The sequence below is a fragment of the Cavia porcellus genome, unplaced genomic scaffold (assembly GCF_034190915.1).
Source record: "Cavia porcellus strain 051 isolate PalLab524CR breed Dunkin Hartley unplaced genomic scaffold, mCavPor4.1 scaffold_1, whole genome shotgun sequence".
NCBI classification, from domain to species: domain Eukaryota; kingdom Metazoa; phylum Chordata; class Mammalia; order Rodentia; family Caviidae; genus Cavia; species Cavia porcellus.
The window spans coordinates 56119715-56128935 of NW_026947484.1; the positions used below are offsets into that span (position 1 = coordinate 56119715).

The following is a 9221-nucleotide window of genomic DNA, read 5'->3' on the forward strand; positions in this document are numbered from 1 at the left end:
AGGGCCCTGGGGCACAGTGCGTGGAGGTGGGGAGAGATGGTGAGCTGTGGGCACTCTGGAGCTGCAATGTCCCCTCAGGGTGGCCCCAAGAGGCTGGTGCTACATTGGAGGGCGTGGCCTTGGGTAGCCTTGTGGGTGGACCCAATCCCTGGAGCACCTTTGAGGACCAGCCCTTCTCCAAACAAAGGTCAGGGTGGGACATCCCTGTGCAGGCCAAAGGGGATGTGTATTAGAGTAATGGGAAAGGAAGACAGAAAGGGTGGGGGAAGGGAAAGAGAAGAAGGAAGAGGGAGGGCCAGAGCCCCAGACTGCCCTAAATTCAAGCCTCGGTCTCCGTTTATCAGTCATGTAACTTTAAGCTTGTCATTTAAATGTCTGGTTCTATACCAAGAGGGTGACTGCCCTGAGCTGGGACTTATGTTCCAGGTTGAGAAATGGGTGGCAGTAAGAGACTGGAGATTGTAAAGTCAAGACTGTTAGGGTGGCACACATCTGAGAGACAGGACTGTGGTCAGACAGCCCTGGTGTCCCCGCCACTGTCCTCTGCTTCCCTCCACTCTGTAACTCAACACCCAGCATCTCTGCACCTGCACTCAGGTCTCCCAGCACAGTCTTGTGCACTGGTCCTGTATTCTCTCTTTTTGCTGGCTTCACATTAGCATTGTTACCAGGTCCTGGGCAGGAGCCCCAATTCTGGCGGTCCCGATGGACAAAGTTTACACATTGTCCCTAATTAACCACATGGGCAAGTGATAAGGAGACCAGGAAAGGAATTATTCAGCCTGGCCACGTTGGGAAGGAACACAGGATCAGTGCCTTGCACTCTGTCTCTGGGGTAATGACAAGAGCTTCAGGGTTTTAAAGGGAAGGACAGGTGGGCAGTAGTAAACATACATGGCCGAGCTGTCTTGGTCAACTTGTGATCTGGTTGACCATTATCTCAGGGCACCAGGGAAACCAGTAATGCTTGAAGAGTGGATCAGTTAACTTTCCACCCATGGGACAAAAATACCTGATGGCCCCACAGAAAGGAGGGAAGGTTTGTTTTGGCTCACGGTTTCAATGGGTTAAGTCCATGGCTGGCTGAATCTGAGGCAGAAACAGCATGGTGGAAGAGCCTGGTAGAGGAAAACTATTAACCTCATGGCAACCAAGAAACAGAAAGAGAACTCAGGAATGCACCCTTCCAGGTACCACCCTTTATAACCCACCTGTTCCATCCAGGCCCTACCTCGCAACATGAGACTTTTGAGAGACATTTTTTTTTTTTTTTTTTACAAAAGTTACAAGATTTATTAAATCAGTTTCAACCTAGGAGTAATTAAATTTGCCACTCAAGACAGCTCCAAAGTCTTTATTGGTCAACCTGTAGTCAGTCACAGGCTTTTTCACCAATAGCAAAAAATCGTTTACAGAGCTTGCAGCCTGTTCTTCTTTGCCTTGGTCTTCTTTCCCTTGGTCTCTCCGAACTAGGAACTTAACAGCCGTTGCGGGGTGTGGTAGTGTGTACCTGTCAGCCCAGCATGGTGAAGTAAGACCCTTAGTCTAAGCACAGCTCCAGAGATCATCTCCTCAGTGTCAGCCACTTCCAGGAACCCTGGGGACACCTACAGAACAAATCTGAATGGGCTGATCTATGAGGATATGGTCGGACCCCACATGGGCTCATCAGTGCTCCAGCCCAGGTGCTGTTCCTTATAGGAAAGGTGAGTGGCAGCCACAGGTATTGGGTTGACCTGAGCTGTCAAAGTCTCTCCAGGTTGCTCTCGCATGCAGTTGGAGATCCCATGGCTACACCAGCCACAGCCCTTGGAAACATGCTGGAGAGACATTTTTAATCTAAACTATAACAAGGGAACAATTTGATTCCTGTCGTGGGGTGATTGCTACCACCTGGGGTAGGAGGTGTGTGGCCTCAGGTCCACTTATGGGGTGATCTGCATGAGACTGGCTCTTCTTGGAGTCTTGAAAATAACCTTAGTTACTCTTCTCTTGGTGTCTTACTCTTCGAATGGGACTGGAGAGTAGGTAAACTTAGGACTTCTTATTACCAGTCTAGACACACTCCTTCAATGATTAACAGGCCTGCATGTGACAGTGAGCAGGAATCTGACCCAAAGGTAAAGGTAGCCAAGGAAACAATTTTAACTCAAGTAAAGAAGCAGTGCTTTTCTGCAAAAATGACCATATAGTCCCTGTTACCACATTCCTATCCCTTCCCCACAACACCTTTTCAAAATAGCCATCATTTTTCAGTTTGTGGTCTCCCCAGTGACTACACACATATCCAGCAAAGTAGAGACAGGACACCACAGAACATAAATGAGGGCACCAGGGGAAAATCATCATGATGTCCTCCCTTAGTACTCAACTGTAGAAAACTTTTGATGGAAACTTAAAAAGAGAGGATAGAATCCTAGAGACCACTGCCCTGCCCCATTAGAATCTCTGGGGTGAAACCAAGGCATGTGTGCGTTCTGGTGACCCAAAAGATGTTAGAACTGCTGGTCCCTCTCTTTTCTGTGACTGGACATCTGTCACATATTGGTGTCTCTCAATTTTATATTCTAACTCTTTAAGCCTCTGATTCATACACTGAACCACTAATATTTTTGGTTTTCCCTCTGGAAATCCTGCAGATAAACAGATATTTGTCTCACATGCACACACACACACACACACACACACACACACACACACATAAGCAAAGGCATCTCTGTCCATCACCTTCCTAATCAGCCTGAAAATAATCAAAGATACATACAAGCAGGAAAACTCTGCAGCATGGCAGGAAAGCAAGAAAGACATCATCCACATAACAGTTTTAGAAATACAGTGAGGAGATGGATGGAGGCCCTCAAAGATTAGCTAGCATGCAATGCTCCTGAGGAGAGTATCTCAGGAAACAGCTGCAGAAGACCTTGGATGAAGGTCGCTAAATCCTCCTCAGTTAACTGCTAGAGGTGAGACGGGGCTGTAGGCAGAAGGCAGCACTTCCCTGGGGTCTCTGTCAGATACTAAGATACTCCGAAGCCGCGGTCATGAGAGGACCGTGGCGGGCTTGGCGGGCTTGGTGGGTGTTCAAAGCAACACAGGTGTCAGCCATGAAGATCTCACGAATATGCCGGCAGCAGCACTGGAAATGACACAACAACTGCACTGTGCGTGGTGTACACAGAGAGCATAAAACTGGGAAAGATGATCCAAAAGGGGAAACTGAAAAAATCATACACTCAGACATTTTAAGTAGACTCCCATACTAGGAGAAAAGCCAAGCAGAGGAGAGACAAAATATAAATGCATTCATCTTTCTTATGGATGGACTCAACTTCAATGAAAAATATAAAAATCGAGTTCCATATTTAAACAGCATGTTCAAAACTAAATATCCAAGGGACACAACTGGCAGTGAAAGAAGAAAAGCTCAAAGCTAAAGAATAACCAAAAACACATACAAACATTTCAACAAGAAATATGGTTGGCAAGATAAATTTCAAAGTTTAAGCCTAAAAGGATCAAGAATGGCAGGGGAGTATCATTTTATATTTATAAAATATATATAGCCATAATATAGCTATAATAAAATAATAGAGCTTTACATAAACAATTAGCATAGTATTGACATAAATAACACAAATGTTGTTGGAAATAACAGGGAAGTCATAGAAAGTCCTTTTTCTTAGGAAACAACTCACCTGTATCATTGTCTTGGTCAGATTATAGGAAGAATTATAACTATATTTTAAAAATGTTTTAATAGGTACAATGGTGCTTGCCAACAAAAAATACATCATCTTTCAGAAATCTGTGGAATATTTACAAAAACAAACAATACATTAGATAATGAGGAAAAATACAGTGAATTCCAAAATGTAGAGTGTCAGATTTTTTATTATAGTAAAACTCAGATTATTTACAAATATATAAACCAAGCCATCAAGAACTTCTCTCATTGGGAAAATAAAATTCTTCTAAATCACTCAGATTAAAAATGAAATAGTAGTACAGTTTTAGGCTATTTAGCAAAAAATAACATTGTAAACTCTACTTACTGGAAACATATTTTATGTTGACTGTATTAGTCACTCTCTTGTTGCTGAGAAAAAATACCTAACAACAACATTTAAAACAGGAGTTTAAAAAAAAAGGAGTTTTAATTTGGCTCTTGGCTTCAAAGGGTTCAGTCTATGGGTTGTGGCTCAGAGACAGAAATAACATGTTAGAAAGGTGTGGTGGGAAGGCTGCTAACCCTACAGCAGCCAGAAAACAGAGAGAGAGGAAAGTCTTTAGGGACAAGATACACCCTGCAGATCACATCTAAGTGAACGGATTCTTCTGCCGAGGCCCCACCCCCACCACACATTCAATTACAAATTTATGGGTGTATTAATCACCTTTCCAAACCACCACCTCTGAACCCACAACTCTGTGGGGAGGTATTTTAGATCCAAACCATAAGACTGATGAAACAGTACTCAGAGGTACAGTCATAGTCTTAAATAGATTTATTAATAAATAAGAAAGGAACATTAACATTTGGTTGAGAAATTAAAAACCACATAAAGTAACTTAAAGAAAACATGAAGAAGAAAATCAAGGAAGGATAGCAGCATAGTAAAGTTAAGGGCTCACGCTCAGAGACCAGAGAGAAGGGACCCAAATTTCAGTTTCCCCAAATGTTTGTGGAGGGGTCATTGTGTAACCTTTTTAAGAATCCATTTTCTCATTTGTAAAATGGGGATTATTAACAGAGTCTGTGTTTTCTGTTGTTGCAAGCATATAAGACAGTGTTTGCTAACAGCTGAGCACAAGTACAGAGTTGTTAGACTTTTTTCAGAAAAAACAGTAGCAGTAAAGCTGAAAAGGTTTACTGCTGTATGTTAATCTTGCTAAAAAAGCTTTTTAAGATGAATGACATCAAATAGGTAAGCTCCTTTTTTAGTTTTAGAATGGTAACTAGATTAAATATGCAAATTTAAAAGTAGGCAAGGGATTGTAGGAATAGCCTTGGAGAAGCATGGCCTTTAAATTCTAACTGATTAATTTTTAAATTCCAATGGACATTCCAGTTTCTAGTAAAATACACATCACCAAAAGTAACTCAAGAAAAAGTGAATTTCCTGATAAAATCAACCTCATCAGAATAAAACACAAAAATTGTTAATAAGTCCAAAAAATTTAATGTAAAGAATTTTTTTCCAGGTTGCTTCTTTAAACATTCTGAGAAAGAACATTATTGCTCTACGTAAGTATTGCCAAACAGGGGTTTCCATTCTTCAGTTATTCTGCAAAATGAGCACAAACTTGATGCTGAAGACCACAAAACTGGCAACTATAAATCTATTTTTTATGTGAATAAATATTGAAAAATCAAAAATAGAATTCTAGCAACTCAATTTTACCCATTTTTAAAAGCAATATTCCATCATAATCAGAAATATACCTCTCCCAGGAATACAGATATATCTTAGTGCTCAGAATTCTGCTAACAACTATATTTAGTGAATATTAGTTATCATTTACTAATATATTAATAATATTATTATTCATATTTATTTGGCTATTTATTTACACATGTATAGAATAACTACAAGAATGCACCAATATCCAGGTAAGGGTTAACTCTGGAGAGAAATACAAGGTAAATGGAAGATGAGAGAGAGATTTAATTTTTACTATATACCAACGGTAATTATTCAATAATATTTTAAAATTGAAGTCCATAAATAAACTATTTGCCTGCTAGACTATATTTAATTATTAACTCACAGTTAAAGTGGCAATACATTGTGAAGTTCACATGCAAAAAACTTTAAAAAGTAGAAAGTACTCAATGTAAGATAATATCGTGAATTTATTATTCTACTGCACTTACTAATAAACCATTAAGATATCACCACAAATAAAAGATAAAGTAGTAGGGGCTGGGGATTTAGCTCAGCGGCATAAGTGCCTGCCTTGCAAGCAGGCAGTCGTGAGTTCGATCCCTGGTACCGATAAAAATGAAAAAGACAAAAAAAAAAAAAAAAAAAAAAAAAAGATAAAGTAGTAAAGCTGACCCAGATACACATTCAAGTTAGTTTTGTTGTTTTGTTTCTGGTCTTTGCTTGGGTTTTTGCAGTACTGGGAACTGAACCCAGAGCCCTACACACTGAGCTACATCTTCAGTCTTTTAAAAGATTCTCATTTTGAGACAGGATCTCAGAAAGTCTCTAAATTGTCCAGACTGGGCTTAAATTTGTGATCCTTCTGTCTCAGCCTCCCACAGAGCTGAGATTACAGGCATTTGTTTGGTTTAATACCCATTTTATTTTATTTTATTTTATTTTTTTTGTCTTTTTCCTTTTTATCGGTACCGGGGACTGAACTCATGACCGCCTGCTTGAAGGCAGGTGCTTATGCCGCTGAGCTAAATCCCCAGCCCCTAATACCCATTTTAGATGGAAGAGGATTGAGTTTGTGCAGCCTGATCAGTAAACACAGCTTCACAGGAGCACGGTACAGTGCTGTGATTTACTGGAACCTCAGTGAGCCTGAGACCCTCCCTGAATGAATATGCACATTCTACCTGTGCTTTCGTTTCCCTTGCCTTTCTTTCCATTGTTTATTTTTTTGTATTACTTAGGAAGATCATTCAATTTTCATGGCATGTATCCTCACAGAAATTTGGAGTCTAATGAATATCAAAATTATGGATTTGGCTCAGTTTTATTTTAATCAGTTTTTCTGTTCCCTAATTCAGAATTAACTTCCCCTATGTGTACAGAGATTTAGTAGCAAGAGCAATAGCAGCCAATGAAATATGCAGAGTTTCAGCAGTAATTTGAGTTATGGTAATTACTGGGGTTGTTTACACAGACACAGATAAAAAGCATAACTTTTTGTACCTGTAATTTTTTTTAAGTCAGAAAAATGTGTTACCAACAGGGCCAAATTATACAACAGTTGTTTATATCATGTGGGAACTCAGGAACAACCAACAAGGCTGAGAAATCAAGAGGTCAGCACTGTCTGCAGTACTGTCTCCACCAGGCAACCTTTCTGAGCCACTCTGATATACAGAAAAGCCCCGCTCTGCTCAGCATGATGGTGACCATCTTTGCTTAAGCCCAAATCCTCTACCTAGGGGAGACCAGATGTCTGCACACCAATGCCATATGCCAATTCCACTGTGGCTCGACCAGCCTTCTCTGCCCACACTGAGGCTCCACACAGTACTCCCAGCCCCATTGTACTCCACTGGGGAGCACAGCACCCCATCGGGGCTCCACAAAGGAAGAAGGAAGATGGCCCCACCAAACCTGGTAGCCTCTTACACAGCGGAAGGTGGGAACAGGAGCTCATCCCTGGGACACCCAGGAATAGATCAGGCCTGCTTTGTAAGGCTGCTGGATCCCAGACCTGGAAGTTCCAAAGGTCCCCAGATACCCGACCACCTGGCCACAGGGCTTCTTGTCTAAAGGCAGCAGCAGACAAAGCTGCCTCACCTCCCAGTGGTTCAAATGGGTGAAGTCACCCAAGAACAAAGCTTCGATCTCAGTATCCTCCTTTGCTTCCTTCCCCCAACCTATGTATCAGATTGACTTGCTGGGCTACAAACTCGGTAGAAGGGAAGCACTTTGATTGTTTAAAATACAAGACTGGGTGGTGGGCATCCAAAGATACAGCGAATACTTATATTTAAGAAACAAAAAGAACATATTCCAGTAAAGACGCATGGCCAAGAATGACAGAATAAACGTGTTCCAAGTGAGGGGGAGTATTTTGTTAGGGATTTATGGCGATGTGCGTTTTACTGAGCAAACTTCTTAAAACATCACTGTATTTTATGAATGCCCTCCCTGATTAACTATTTATGTCAATTTCTCTCAAATAAAAACAACATATTATTATTATCATCCATATTATTCACTGAGTCTAGCACCTGGCAACTTCCAGGTCTTCTCCAAAATTAAAATGACCACGAAAACTAAATGTGTTTAATTGATTCAAGACATCAAAGTTTTTAATTGATTCAAGACGTCAAGTCCATCATGACGCTCGACCAAAGATGCTCAGGAAAGAGGACTTTCAGAATTGCTTCGGAAAGTGGCGAGAATGAGATAAGTATGGTGGAAGAGAGGCAGGAGATTTTGAAGGGGATTCATGGCAATGTTTCTTTTACATTTACATAATAAAAAATTTAAACATCCACATTTTTTTATTGTACCTCTTCTGGGTTCGATGCCTCCTTGGTAGACAAAAAGGGGGCCTGCAAAGATGTTTGTGCTCCCATCCCCAGAATCTGTGAACATACTACCCCCAGAGGGGAGGCAGCTTGCAGATGTGATTAAGGTACTGATTTTAAACTGGAGGACAATCCGCGGCACTCATCGTTCCAATCTAATCATTGTGTCCTTAAAAGAGGAGAAAGCTTTCCAGCTGTGCTCAGAGAACCGGAACAGTGGTGCTGACAATCGGAGAAGAACTCGGCCTGGCTTGGCAGGTGGAGAAAGAGGTTCACAGTGGGCAGGGTGACTCCACAGCTAGACTACGGAGGAGATAGCTTCTCCTCAAGAACTTCTGGAAAGGACCCAGTCTCACCACTACTTTTTTTTAGCCCATTGAGATCTGTGACAGACTTCGGACCTACAAAAACTGCAAGGCAAGAACATTTTTATTATTTAGGCCACCAAGCCTATGGTGATCTATTACAACAGAAAATGGAAAGCCTGGGTTAGGACAATACAAAATCTCCAATTTCTCCAGCCTTCCCAGCCTCCAAGCTCTGGAATGTCTTATCAAATCTTATTCTGCTAAACTTTTTCCTGCTCCCCAGCCTGCACTCCCACTGGAGAGCCTACAGAGGGCAAACTGCTTCCACCTAGCACCTCTGAACCTCAGGAGAGCTCTGATGCCCACTGGTCTCTCCTAAGAGCCCGGGTGGAAGGTCCAGGGCACCTCGTCCATTTGCATAGCATGAGCTCTGCTGCACCTTGTTCTGGGTAGTGTACTTCAGCATAAAAAAAAAAGGCTTGAAGAACAGGTTCCTTGGCTTTAAAAGAGTTGCATCTACAGAACCCAGATAAGCTCTGCTCAGCTTTTAAGGCCTCCACAATCTCTCCCTAGTCTACCCATCCCATCTCTTATCTTTTCAGTCCCCAGTGGTACCGGTCACATCAGTCAGAATCATGAATGAATCATTTATTCATGACACACAAAGCAGGCATGCCTGTGATAGG

General features: G+C 41.6%; 1 non-coding gene across 1 annotated transcript; it reads right to left on the reverse strand.

The window, feature by feature from the left end:
• Nucleotides 1-1693: 1693 nt before the first annotated feature.
• LOC111757403 (small nucleolar RNA SNORA44) lies at nucleotides 1694-1823 on the reverse strand. The gene has a single exon (XR_002791763.1). It is a non-coding gene; the product is annotated as a small nucleolar RNA SNORA44 (small nucleolar RNA).
• Between the last annotated feature and the right edge of the window lie 7398 nt (nucleotides 1824-9221).